The 14,497-nt window shown below is 42.1% G+C and overlaps 1 protein-coding gene across 2 annotated transcripts in view; it reads right to left on the bottom strand.

Annotated features, from left to right (window-relative positions):
- The window catches only part of LOC115260665 (homeotic protein ocelliless), a 140,543-nt gene extending 134,345 nt beyond the window's left edge, over positions 1-6,198 (bottom strand). Inside the window, exon 1 of one of the 2 annotated variants that reach the window (XM_062845614.1) lies at positions 5,015-6,198. The gene's annotated coding sequence lies outside the window, so the exon portion shown is untranslated. The remainder of the gene's footprint in view (positions 1-5,014) is intronic. The other variant, XM_029861813.2, reaches the window with a different exon arrangement.
- Positions 6,199-14,497: the final 8,299 nt, after the last annotated feature.

Below are 14,497 nucleotides of genomic sequence, written 5' to 3'. Positions count from 1 at the left end.
TCTAAGAATTCTTTGCGAATCCTTCTCGATTCTTAGATAGTTCCTTTGATTTCTCCTGGCTTTGTTCCGAATTCCTCATGAACTCTTTTAGAGAGAATACCAGCCCCTTCCCCCATCTTAGGAGAATCTATTAAACAAAAATCAGATAGAAGTCATCTGAGCGAAATCCCAAGAAAGGTTATGTAAAGAGAGATTCCGTGTGGTACTGCGGGAGCAAAATCGCTGAAATAAAATCAAGATGGAGCTGTGAAATAATATGATGATATCCAGGCAAACTCTGGTAGAAATCACGTGAATAATAGGGGGAATTAAAACAGCAAACTCCCGGAGAGATTTCACGTACAACTCTGAAAGATTTACCGGAAAAAAAAAACTCACGAAAAAACCGGGAGGAACTTCTGCAGTAATTTCATGAGAAACTATATGATAAATCCTAAGAGGAATCCTTTGAGAAGTTCCTAGATTAATTTTTCCAGGAGAAACCTTGAGGAACTGCTGACGCCATTGCGGAAGGAATGCCAGTTAGGAAGGAATTCCTAAAGATTAGAAAAAATACTATGGGAAGAGCCCATGGAGATGTTTCCGATGGAATTGCGATTAACAACTTGGGGAGAATCTTGTTAGAATTCCAAGAGATGCTCCGATTGAAATTCATTGAAGAGCTCCAAGAGAAATGGCGAATGGAATTCCAAAAGAATTTCTAATCGGATTTGGGTTTCATTCAGAGTTTCGTTCGGGATTTCTACAGGAGTTCTTGTTATGATTTTCATTGAGTTCTTCTCGAGATTTATTACATATATGTATTTTAGGCTTTTCCTCGTAGTAGAAAACATCTACGAGCAGTCTCCAATAAAAAGGGGAACTCCGAGAAGAACGCTAGGAACCTATGAGAGAAATCCCGGATAGCTCATTCCTTGGAAGAACTTTTGCAAAAGCCGTGCAAAAATCCTAAAAATGGTAGAAAGTGTTGGAAAGTTTTCCCGAGAACACAGTCAGAGAAATCTTTTGAGAGAATTTTGTAAGTACATCCGGGAGGAATCCCCCGAGAAGCTCGAGGAACAATATGGAGAAAACATAGGAGTAAAAATTCTGAAAATACTCCTGTAGAAACTCTATGAAAAAATCAGAAACAGCTCTCACTAAACCCGGATAGGACATCGGAAAACCCCTGGATGGAGTCATTGGAGAAATTGCTGGAAAATCCAGAAAAAACTCCGGTGAATATTCAGAAAACACACTTAGAAGAATTGCGGGAAAAATCGTAGGAAGAAACCTGTAAGAAACTGTGTAAGAATTAGAAGAAGGATTTATGGCAGCCCAAGTAACAATTATACTTTTGTGGCAATCCTGAAGTAATTTCTAAGATTGAATAATAAAACTTAGCTATAAAGCTCTTTGTTCTGCAAATTCGAGATAAAATAGGTATAAACTATGCATAAGACTAATCTGGCCCACTCTTCAGGAGATCTTCAAGACTGGTTTTGAAGACTGCTTTGAAACTAGTTGTATTTATGTACTAACACTGATGATTGGTTATAAGAACTTCATAAAACTTTAACAAGAATAGCTTGAAGCATGTTGATCTTTTAGCTGTCTTTCTCAAAAATGCTAATAGTGCATGATAAATGAAATCGTTTACCTCAGCATTATGCAGATGCGAACTAGTTTTGTTTCATGGATGAAATGTTAATTGAACTGCGAATTAATTTTCATCAAATTGAAATGGCTAATGCATCAAAATTGCCTGACAGATCATTGATGACAGGGAATAAAAATTTTCCGTGCCATACCCACTTTGTCGTTGATATGCCACCCAAAACATACGAAAATAACGAAGCGCCTCAAAAATAATATCATTCATTAATATACGAAGACATAAATTTCCTGTAAAAACAAAAGGCTACGCCACTTTTTCAATTCTTTCTAAACATGGCTGCCGTTCCAGGCGAACAAAACTCATGCAGCCGCCATCAATTGTTATTACCTTTAATCCAAACCACCTCAAAACAATGATGGAACCAAGTCACCTTGCATGAAATCTACAGCATTTATTGAAGATTGTTTTTACTAGTGATGATCTTAAGGCAGATTTGTTCGTCTTAAATGAAACTTATTCGTTTTATTCAAGAGTAACAGCCTTCGACAATTGTTTGTTTACCTTTTTGGAGCTAGAAAGTTGTTTCTGTACATTTTGCTTCAGGAACTGCCAATTCTATTATAATTTCGTCTATTTAATAAGTGCATTTCTAAAACTTACTAGTACATATTACACTATTTAGCATACGCACGAGAAGAGTCACAGTAAGTACCCATTTTAGTTTCGATTCAAGCTGCTGTGGCCTGTGTGAGTAACTGGCTGAAGGTTGGCCGACCTCAGCAAGCTACTCGCATTTTTGATTGGCTATAAAATGAATATTTCGTCGATATGATTACTTTTGAGCATCAAAACGGCAAAATTAACAGTGAGCAAAAATGTTTGAGTGTTTATATTTGCATAAAAAAGCCAATTTATTGCATAATTTATTAATTGAATTAATAAGATTTTATTACTCCGCTTAGTTCTTGTTCCAGACTAGTGGCTCTAGCTCAAGAATTGAAAGCTTTAAGAAGTTTTTAAAGGAGAATAACTCAGATGAATTGTACTTGAATAAACGAAGCATATACTTTTAATAAAGTTTGTTGATGTTATGTGTTAAAAATAACTTCAAATACGTCTTAAAACTCATAATAAGATCAAATGCCTTAGGGAATCAAGTTGTTTTATGCGGAGTTTTCAAAATTAACTTGAAGAAAACTTAAAAACCGCATACGAACGGAGATTATTTTCTCTTGATAAAAACAACCATAAATGTTTCATGAATTCTTCATGCTATGATAAAGCTTCCATAAAAATAAACAAATCTAAAAGGAATTTAAATTGTTACTTGGGAGACATTCAAGGGAAAATCCCACCAGAAACTTTTAGCAAAATCCCGGATAATCTATGTCCTAGAAGAAATTCTACAAATGCTTCGTAATGATATCAGGAGAAACTGTTGGAAAACTATACAGATAAATTCCGGAAGAATTCGCAGGACTAATTCTACAAGAAACTGCGTAAGAATTTGAAAAATACATTACGGTAGAAATCTAAGAACAAATCCTATGAGAAACTTCAAGTGTTTTCCCAGATAAATCAGTCCCTGGAAGTACTTCTACAGAAGTCTTACAAAAATCCCGGAAGAAACTACTGGAAAACTGTACCAATTATGAGTTATAATAAGTTAAACCTTTTGGGACAATTTTGTAATTATGTCCGGAGAAAATCTCACGACAAGAAAAAATCCGAGAAAACATTTGAAAAAAAAAATCATGAGATACTCCTGAGAAAACCCTGTAACATCTTTGGAACAACTCTTAGGAACCCCGGAAAGAACAACGGTGAACCTACTGGAGAAATACCAAAAGAAACTCCGGTGAATATTCAGAAAGCATCCCCAGATAAAATCTGCCAGAAACTGAGTAAGAATTTGAAGAAAGCATTGTGATAGAAATCCAAGGGGGAATTCTGGAAAGAATACGTTTAATAATCCTGAATATAATTTCGGGAGAAATCCTCAGAAGGATTTCGGAACGAATTCTGGAAAGAATCCCAAATAAATTCTTAAACTAATCTCTGAATAATATTCTATTCCCTGAAAAAGTTCTTTAAATCACGTTTTCTCCGGAGTTTACTAGTATTGATCGGAATAACCAGAATTCTATCCATATTTCTCGTTTTAACTCGAAATGAGTATCCAATCGTAAATTCCAAGCTTTCGTAGGATTTTTATCCGAATCGAAACATTTTTATACCGCCAGTAGCAATATATGGGGATGAATACTCAAAAAATATAATAAACGCTACTTTTATCCATTAACTTGATTGAAAAACCATTAACTGACTACACGGATTGTTGTACCGAAGACTTTGCACTAAAAATAAAAACTACTGGAACTGCATTTTTTTCTAATTTATATCAATTCCAAAATTGAAAATCATTGCAGTACGAAAACGTAAATAAAAGTGCGCGATTGCAACATATCAACTCGGTGTGTTCAGAGCATTTATTCAGTATAAATCAAAGAAATAGTACGCCAAACACATCAACTGGATTTGATGCAATCGCGCACTTTCGTCATTAATTTTGCACTAATGACGACTGAGGGCGCAGTCCAGTGGTGACTATTTTCATAACGTTTAATTATGTTAAAGCATTGTTGCAGTTGTTATGCAAACAATGCTCTGTTCTATGTCTTCTTGTAAATTATAAAAACTATTTTGTTGCAAATGTGGTTAAAGATAACAGGAAATCCATAGTTTGCACAAATAAAATGTTTTTCACACACAATATGGCGTGGGTCCCTTTTGGAATGCATCCCATTCGAGCACTTTCCATTTAATTTCAGTCGTTTCAATATCATTTGTCTTAAATTCTATACACGGTGAAATATCCCTTAGGCCATCAAAAAGAAATTAAATCAACTGACATGAAACTGATCAAGTAACAATTGAAAATGTTCAAAATAGGTCTCCCTGCCCAAATGGTATTACACCCTACTGCTGGAAATAAATCGTCCAATTGAAACTTCTCTAACGCAGTGTGTAATACATTCTCTGGTATGATTGACCGCAGAGGCAATCCCCCGCTTAGTGATAGAGCTGTAGCGTAAAGTAAGAAACGCTCTGCGAAAGATGTGTGGCCTATTTGCCCGATAAGTTAAATATCAATACAATTGATCATATTTGCTTATCAACGCAGCGAATCAAAACAATAGGTACATATCACTTCCACTCAAATTACTTCGTCACTAATCCGTCAACAGGTTTCCGCCGCAATCGCTGACATGATAGCTTGCATTATTATCGGCGGCTGCGGTCAAATTGCTTTGCGTGTTGACGATTCCCCAGAAATCCATACTAGTCCGACGGGCGCCAACCGCCAGGGCGCGATGAGTATCGTTCTTCTTGGAAATACGTAAAACTTGAACTCACCTCCCGATCGACGAATGCAGCTCTCCGAAGGGAAAAATTTTCACGGCTATTTCTCTGGACTGGTCACCACAAAATTCTCTGTATTCTCACTGGGGTTTGTTCGGGAAACACTTGATCTCACTGATTTATCACACTTCACAGCACTACTGGTTGTTAGCAACACACTGTTACAACTCTTTTTTTGGGGGTTTAGCTATCAACCCACAACCCGTTCCTAGGTGACACTTTATCACTGAACTCCAGGAGGTGTCATCAGATATCACTTGCTCTACACGGCTGGCCCATTCATTGATTTGCGTAATTAGCACTGCACTTGGGTCATAGTGATCGTTTCGTTCCGCTTCTGTTGATCTTGTTCACACACCTTTACAACGGCTTAAGCATGCTGGCCTTATCCAAGTTAATGCGTATCACCGCACTCGGGTAGATTTCAAAACACGGCAAAGGATGCTCCGATTAGGTGTTCGATCTATGACCGATACGTCTGCCAGTGATCCCTAGGAGCAAAACAGCGAACCCGCGGGAGAGGATTAAACAGCTGATCGACGGCCGGAGCGGATCGAGCGTGACGTTTAAGCCGGATCAGCGGACACACGAGACTCGACTTGCCGGGCTTGTTGCTGGTCTAGCTCAGCAGCGGACGCGTACACTCTAAACTCTCGCGGTTACTAGCTCTCGCACGACACTGGCCTCGCGCACTACGCACTACACCTATTATTGTTATTAATTAAACAAACAACAATAAAAATTATAATTAATGTTAATCCGCTGTGCACATGTACTCCTTACGAATGTTTATATCTAACTAAGTAGAAAAACAAACCATACCTCATAACTTTTCAATGAAAGGCACCGGAGAAGAATTGCCGTCTCACAAACACATCCCAGCCGAAAACCAGCAGGTATCACGACCACACCAGCGAGACATTCCGGTTCCTTGCAACTATAGTCATCCTCTTCCATCTCGCACGAAACACCCTTTCGAACGGGCAACGAGCGCGCCGCATCTCACTTCATCGTCCTTAGAACAATCCACCAACAACAACCCGCTTTTCAGTTTGGCTGTGCCTTCTTCAGCTCGTAGCTGTATGAGTGTGCGGGCTCGCCAATCCAGTAGAAAAGTTTTTTGTCTTCCTGGCGGACGACTCTCGCTCCCGGAGCATTCGCTCACCTCACCGTTCGTTCCTCTCTTTCGTTGCTGGCGTACGACAAACGAAAAAAATAAAACGATTTGAACACCAGCCAGACTTTCAATTTTTCAAGAGAGAAACCTCTGAGTTGTCTTTGTGTGTACTACACACATAGTGGTCGTCATCGCTATCGAGCGAGCGAACGATGGAACATTTCAGCTGGTCCCAAGTTGGTTTATTGACGATCCACCTCTTATGTATGAATAGAACATGAATCAATGAATCTTTGATGGTTTTTTGTTCAATAAATGAATGGGAAATGAACTGTCATGCTGTTGATGGCAGATATCACACGTTTTTCGTTTTAAGTCGAAGGTGAAGTGCAAAACGTCTTCGAATATTGTGGGTCTTCAGGAAAAATACACAATTTGACCATTGCGGTCGAACCTTATACCTAGAAGTAAACACAAACTGCTACCTTAATATTAAAAAAAAATGATTTTTAGGATCACTTAGAGCTTATTGGGAAATTGTTGGTCTGAGTATGACCAATTCTACTCGTTGTTCTACTAAAAAACCGGGAAAAAGTATAAAAAATATCCGCATCACTTGGGAACCATCAAGCACGGAGCACCCGTATTACTACAGCCACAGTTTTTCACCGTAGAGGGGACACTGCTGAAAACAGGGCAAATGTAAGTAAAATTTTTGATGTGCTACTGCTGCCCCCAGCCAGCCTAAAGGCTACGAGCGCGGTACGAGAGGAGTGAATTGATTTCGTTGCTCCGTTCGCTTTGTGCCCGTCCCGTTCGTTCTCCATGATGGAATTAGATTGCTCCCGGCTACTGGCTGAATAATTAGATTTTTAAATCGTTAATTGAAAAAAAAAGTTCCATTGGAAACTTTTCAACTGGAAAATGTGGAAAAATCAATAATTCAACGCTTTTGGATTCGTCCTTTCGAATGGCCGATTCGTCTGTCAAGCGGCCAGCCATGGCCCATGGGTGCTCTACTGGGCTCGTCGTCCTATGATAGTACATAGAAAGAATTTCAGGATAAGCGGCGTACAGCTCGAAATGCGTTCCCCGTTGATCCCCAGGTAGGAAGGTGACATTGAACCAAATACGTTAGAGCTTGTGTTGGGTCGTTATATTGGGGGTCATAAAGGATTTACCGGCCATAGGAGACGACGGCTTGGTTCACGCCCTCTGTGGTGGAACGTTAAGTTCAAAGTTTACCTAATTATCTGTCAAAAAGGATGGCTGTTAAATTAACATTTGCAGTTTGGGATGGCGAAGCGGCTGACTTTGCTCTCGAGATGGTCCTGTCGTAAAGCAGGAACGTTTATGGAAAGTCATTGGCGTCGGTAATTGTGCGTCATTTGTTTTACAAATGAACCGACGATAAACGGGGGTAAAAGTTAATGATTATCCTTTCTTCAGAGGAGATTGCATTGTGTTTAGTGGTATCGCAGTTTCTCCGGTGTGCTGAGTGTTTTATATGTCAAATGTGTATACCAATGACAAAGAAAAACGTCACCTAAAGTTAACATGAAAGCTGTCCCTTGAAAGGTGGTATTTCTCACACTTGTGTAATTTTAAGTCGAATTTTACAGAGTTGATATAACAGTTTTTCCAATTCTGCAAACATGTAAATGAGGAATTTGAACTAAAGATGTTTAATGTCCTTGAATTCAAGTTCTCTCCTCAAACTGATATTACTTCTATGTACTTTATTGTAGCCTGGAGTGGACAAAGCTTTCCGGTTGTTTTTTTGCCCCAAAATGAATGATTTTCTAAGAGCTTGTTCAATTGATAACATTATGTGCTATTAACAGATTTTTTTTTACATAATATTGTTCTTAAAAAGCGAAATGGAATTGTGAAGATGAATTGAATCTCTCAAATTTAAATAAAATCTCCTGCTCACGCTAAAATTATATTGAACTGTGGTAGTAGTAAAGAAGCCACGGCCTCGAAAACAACAACTAAACTTACATGTACAGTCCCACATCTCAGATAGAAACCTCCTTCTTATTCCATACCTAAGTGAGTTCATATTTTGCTGTCTTTGTTTTTTGTTTGTCATTTATTAATGATCGTTTTCGGAGTAATCATAAAAGCACGATCTTTGCAAATTTTACCTTTTATGTTGTTATCGTTGATTGATTGGTCACATTCTACCGTGTTTTATCTACTAATGTTGTTTGGTCCATAAAAGTTATCAACATATTGCGACGAACGAAGTTCTGGTGATTGTCCTGACCATTATAATATTAATATTGAATAGCATGTGCATGAACCTACATGCACATGTCATTTTTTATTCAATAATATAGACTCTTGTGTCGTATTCATACTCGACTGTGTTGTCAAATATTAAATGTCAAGTTTAATCACTTTCAAATCAAATATAAAATTATTGATAACAATGACTACACAGGATAGTTAGGACATGCTAGGATGTTAAGTATGAGCATGTTTGGAATATCTGTTTTGGGAATTAAGTTTTCACCCTCTTCGCGCTTTACAGAAATGTGATAAATGTTTCCAATTATAATTCCATTCGGCCAATTAACTAGAAAAACATCTCAGTTAGGATAACACATAATCAACAATAGTAAACCAGAATACTCGGTTTGTAGCTGCCGCTCTCCATCCTCACTCCCGCCTAATACTCGCTCCACCTGGTTCACCCAGCGATCACTCTGCGTTTCATGCCTTCTTATGACAACCCGATAAGTACCATACAGCAACTTTAGACATTCAAAGATGGAACTTTCCTTAGAGCAAAGCACGTTTCCACTCTCCAAGCTAGAGCTTTTTTTTTTGGTGCAAAGGGATAATCTGCGCTCGACACCTGGACAGAGAGGTCCAGGTAGTGTAGGGTAAGAAACCGCCTTCTACACGAAAGATAGTGCAGGACTACTATTTCTTCGACCAACTAAAGAATATCCCAATGGCCGCCAAACCCTTCGTCTCTCCGAAATCATCAAAAAAGCATTGCTTCAGAGAGGGACTAGTGCACATCGCACTCTCGAGGTTAGCTGCGTAGCCTGCAGAAATGAACATCGATGACTCGCTTTGGGAAGTCCTTCAAGGTAGCATGCTGGTGCTTAGCCAGTTTCCCGAGTGGTCCGTACCACTCCTCGGAAGGCGGGCAGGATCAACCACCAGGCCCACGCTCAACCGTCGTTCAGCAAGCATCAAGAACTGATAATTGCGTGCAACGCGATTTGACCAGCTGAAAGCTCAGGCCTTATCAGGAGTGGGGTCTCAACCTACCTTGGCCCGTACCGGGGACCCCTTTCCAACCACGGGCTAGGATCCAACCTAGCAGACCGACACCAGGGATGACTTCCAGTAGAAGGGAAGGAAGGGAGGGGGGCGTACATTAGTACTCTCTATTGGTTGGTGTTCCACCAGCTACCGCTGATACTCTGTGGACATCACCCCACTGGCTGCCTGGCAGAGATTTTCGAAACACGCCCGCTCAAGCGCCTTACTCCCTTTGTTCAGTTCCAGTTTAGCCATCTAGTAGGCCTCACTTCGTTCTATTCTACCCTCATCGGTGCGAGTTCTTTGCACCCTCCTTCTAGCTCTTATGCAGGATGCGCAGAGTTCTACGATTTCTGGACACCACCAGTATACCACTTTCCGTCCATTTCTAGGTAGGGATCGTTATGGCATTGCAGCTCACATGCACGGCTCAGGGTTCCGACTAGACCGTCGGTGTTACCCTTAATAAGCAATCGCTCCACAAATACCACCTTATTGAAGCGTGAGGTCAGTCATCCCCAAAGGCGGTCGATGACCTTTGGCTGTGACTGCCTTCCTCCGTGTTCCACTCTGTATCGAATAGCCAGGTGGTCACTGCGCGTGTATCCATCGTCGACTCTCCAGTCCGAGCCAAGGTTTAAGACCCGGGCTCCAGAAGGTCACATCAATGATGCTGAGCCTTATCCGTTAGACAATTCCCGGTATCGGGGGGATGTGGTAGGGGTCAGCTAGTAAGGCGATGTCTGTAGTTGACTTCGAGACTGACTGCCACAGCAACTGGTTCAGGTGAAGTTGTGTAACCTGCATCCTTGCTCAAAGCACTTGACGAACGCCACTGGTGGCTCGTATATGCTGAGCAGGCACACTGACCAAATTACTTTGATCTTTCCGACTGCAATCGCCATGTTCGCCTCCCCCACGGGGAGCTTGAACGTGGCAATCTGCGTGCCAACCGGGCCCTTTCGATGCATTTGGGACATCTATCTCGCACTGCTCTTTGATTACGGCTGCAAGCTCCTCTGCGACGGCCATCTCGTCCAGGTTTTTACACTGAAGAGTTGCTTCCGCTGTTTCGGCTCTTACCTGTACTTTTTCGCCAAGTACCTCCTGGGATAGTGCTTTCCCAAGCAGCACCTGCAACATCATGCAGATTGTGGCTTTCTATGCTTTGGTCTAAATGAGTTGCACTAGAAGCACACGAAACTTCCATCTTGTCAGTTGAGTTGCATTTAAACTCCGAAATCCGTAAAGTTGCGGCTTTGTTTCATAGAAATCACAAATTACCACGTGTTTGACATGGATCTGTGGAGGCGGAGCTTACATGTTGCTCGCAAGTGATAATACAGTCAGCTTACATTAAATGTGTTATGTGACATGCATGAAACATCTAACTCTGGTTTGTTTGTTCAGATTAGGTTCCATATGCGTTACAGAAAACTTGCGTGTCTTTTCATTTTGACAGTTCTCTAGCTTGTGACAAAGAAGGTGCAATAAAGTAACAAGTAACTTCAGTAGCTTTTATGGTGTGTTGAACATCGATTCTCTCACAGAGCTTTCGGTGTAGTATGTAAGGTGAGTAGATAATACCCCTGGTGTCCATGGTTCGAGTCTGGACAAAATCTTTTCCCAACTTTTTTATCATTCCTCCTCGTTTATGTTGCATAAGAATTCAGAATCTGCGCTTTTTGGGTTTCATAGAAGAAGCAATTGTGTTCTGTCGTCCGTGATACGGACAGTGAATAAATTGCACTAAGGTTGCTGTTACTGGATTAGCAACAAGTCGTGTTGCTTGGGTTGTAGGATGCGCCTTTTTTATCCGCCTCCTTTTTCAGCACTAGCATCATCTCTCCTGTCTTGGTGCGTCAGATGCTTTTTATATCCGCGCCCAGCGGTGAGAGACGATTTTCGCTTCGCATGGCCTTCAGCATCTCGGTGTACGTGTCTGCCTCGGTTTTGATGACCAACGGTTCGCTCCGTTCGCGTTTTCAGGTTGACTTTACTTTCCTCATAACTTTCTTCTTTTCGACCGTAATCCAAGGGCTCTCTTTCCCTTGGCCCGGTTGGCCACCGCTCCTGTTATGGTTGGCCTCTTGGGGCTTGGTTTCTCTGCCCTTATGCGTTTCGGAACCGATTTGGCAGCTCGGGGACCCTGGCCGTCCCCTTCTTCCTCTTTGACTTATAGCCCGTCATTGCCAGACGCTTCTTGGGTCGCATCTCCTCTGCAGGTTTCGACCATTCAGCTCGAGCCGTAAGGCGGTTTTACCTCTCCGCTATGGCTACGACGAGCTGCATGGTTTCGTGCTGCATCGTTGCGTTGCCAGAAAAGAAGAAGCTGTCCGTTTGGGTGGACCGCTCCTCCTTGATAGCATCAGCCGATCAATACTTCTTCTTGGCCAGAGCCAGCGATTTGAAGACAGGTCCTGTTTCAGGTCCTTGCTAGTGGTAGTCCGCCAGCTCGTGTAGCCGATCAGCTCGTCCAGCTGTTCAGCGACTACCAACACCTTTGGTAGACCACTCCTGTTGCGGTGCAGCATCCGCGTTAGGTCCACGTTTGTTATCTACGCTTCCTCGGCCGGTGCTGCGCCATCTCGTATGCCCATAATATACTGTGAACCTCCTGCCATCCGCTCGTTGGTGGGTACACCAGACCCTCGTTGTGACGATCTTATCAGTCCTCCTTGCGCGAAAGGGTTCAACGCCGTTCCCTGTCTTCCCACTCTCAATCACATTGTTGGATTTAGCAGTAGTTGTCATTTCTGTTGGGTCCCCCTAACCCGAGCAAAGTCTAACAACAAAATGATAGCAAATCGAAAACACGATTTGTAATCACCAGCACATTGATATCATATTTTGATGTCAAATTATCTTGATTAATTTCGATTTCAAATTTTGATATCATTTTGCTGTCATTCAAAATTATTATAAATGTTTTTGAGTTTTTAAGTCATTTCAAAACTTCTAGGCAACCTTGTATAAACTATCTAGTGATATACTGCCCGTAGTCCCATGTGAATAGGAAACCCAGCAAACATGGGACTGTTATGCGAATAGGGGCAGTATACCATCAGTGCAATTAACGTATTGCATTTAGGTTTCCATATTATTGGAAAAAACTCTACATTTAACGATTTATCCATTTTTTCACACTGATAGCAAAAGCAGTAATCAATTTGCCATCACTGATAGCAGGAATTGTTTTCAACTTGCTCTCACAGGAACATTTTTCTGCTTTCATTTTTGTTGTTTTAACCGTTTTAACGACCAAAACGACATCAACCTGAGTAATCATAATTTGCAATATCACAACATCAAAATTTGTTTTCGATTTGCTGTCAGACTTTGCTCGGGTAGAGCATATCCTTCACTGCAAATGAAGTAGTCCCCAATGATCCTGGTGGTTATCTATGCAAGCAGGCAGGCCACCCTAACTTTGGTCCAGGCCCTTATAGGGACTAAGCCCAGAGCCTAATCAGCGTTAATCAGGTTTGTTCATCTGAACCTACTGCCACCCAGTTAGTTGCCTAAGTTGGGCACAGGCTAGGAACGTTCTTTAAGGCCCCGCCATGGTTATACGGGACGGTGTCGTCCGCAATGCACACAAATTGACCGGATTTTGTGAAAACCGTTACCCGACTGTCGAGTCCCTTGCTGCAGCATTACCGCCCTCGCTGCGTTCTTCTCCTCCAAAACCGTTCTGCACTCTTCGTCGAACCATTCGTTCCGTCGATTCCGTTCCACGTACCCGATGGTGCTCTCGGCTGCGTCGTCGATGGCTGCTTTCACTGTACTCCAGCAGTCCTCTAGAGGGGCCTCATCAAGCTCGCCCTCGTCTGGCAACGCGGCTTCGAGATTCCGCGCGTATGCTGAGGCGACATCCGGTTGCTTCAGTCGCTCTAGGTTGTACCGTGGCGGTCGCCGGTACCGTACATTGTTGATGACGGAGAGTTTTGGGCGCAGTTTGACCATCACCAGATAGTGGTCGGAGTCGATGTTTGCGCCACGAGAGGTCCTGACGTCGATTATATCGGAGAAGTGCCGTCCGTCAATCAGAACGTGGTCGATTTGAGATTCCGTCTGCTGTGGTGATCTTCAGGTGTAACGATAATGGAGGCTGTGTTGGAAAAAGGTGCTACGTATGGCCATATTTTTGGAGGCGGCGAAATCAATGAGTCGTAGGCCGTTTTCGTTCGTTTGCTGGTGGGCGCTGAATTTCTCCTCCTGGCATACCTGAGCGTTCAAATCTCCTATGATGATCTTGACGTCGTGGTTTGGGCAGCGGTCGTACTCGCGTTCGAGCTGCGCGTAAAATGCGTCTTTGTCATCATCAGTGCTTCCGGAGTGAGGGCTGTGCACGTTTATTTTGCTGAAGTTGAAGAATCGGCCCTTGATCCTCAACCTGCACATTCTTTCGTCGATCGGCGACCAACCGATCACGAGCCGCTGCATATCACCTATCACGATGAAAGCTGTTCCCAGCTCGCGTGTGTTGCCGCAGCTCTGGTAAATGGTATGGTTACCTCTAAACGTTCGCACCATGGATCCTGTTCAACACACCTCCTGCAGCGCTACGATGCCGAACCCGCGGTCCTTCAGTAGATCGGCGAGTATGCTGTTGACTTTGTATGATCCGATGATCCGTAGGTACATCATTAATAAAATTTGAAAAACAAGGAAGGACATTTTCTGACACACAAAGAAATGGGCTCAGTTCTGAAGAGCCAAACTTTAGCATTTTCCATAGAAATTTCACTTTTTTGTGCTCCGTAAAAATGTGTGTTTTAATGCTAACGTGTATACCTTTCTAATCATATAACACAATTAACGTGATTACCTCTCCAAAGATATAATTTAGCTACTGTTTGTGATGAACCTACGCATATCGCTGTGCCATCGCTAGAGCATTCACATTCTCCACTCATCATTCAACGAAGGAATTTAAAGCCCGAAGAGCAGCATCATCTTTGTCCAATGTAAGGTTGCTGCTGCATCGCCCCGGAGCTAGATTTATTTGGTTCAATCTGAACCGGTCACTCACGCTAACGAACCAGAGCGAACGAGAACTCTAAATACCTACC

Source organism: Aedes albopictus, chromosome 1 (genome assembly GCF_035046485.1).
Source record: "Aedes albopictus strain Foshan chromosome 1, AalbF5, whole genome shotgun sequence".
In the NCBI taxonomy this organism is placed as follows: Eukaryota; Metazoa; Arthropoda; class Insecta; order Diptera; family Culicidae; genus Aedes; species Aedes albopictus.
Note: the sequence above shows the minus strand (reverse complement) of the source record. Positions and strands in the feature narration are given on the sequence as shown.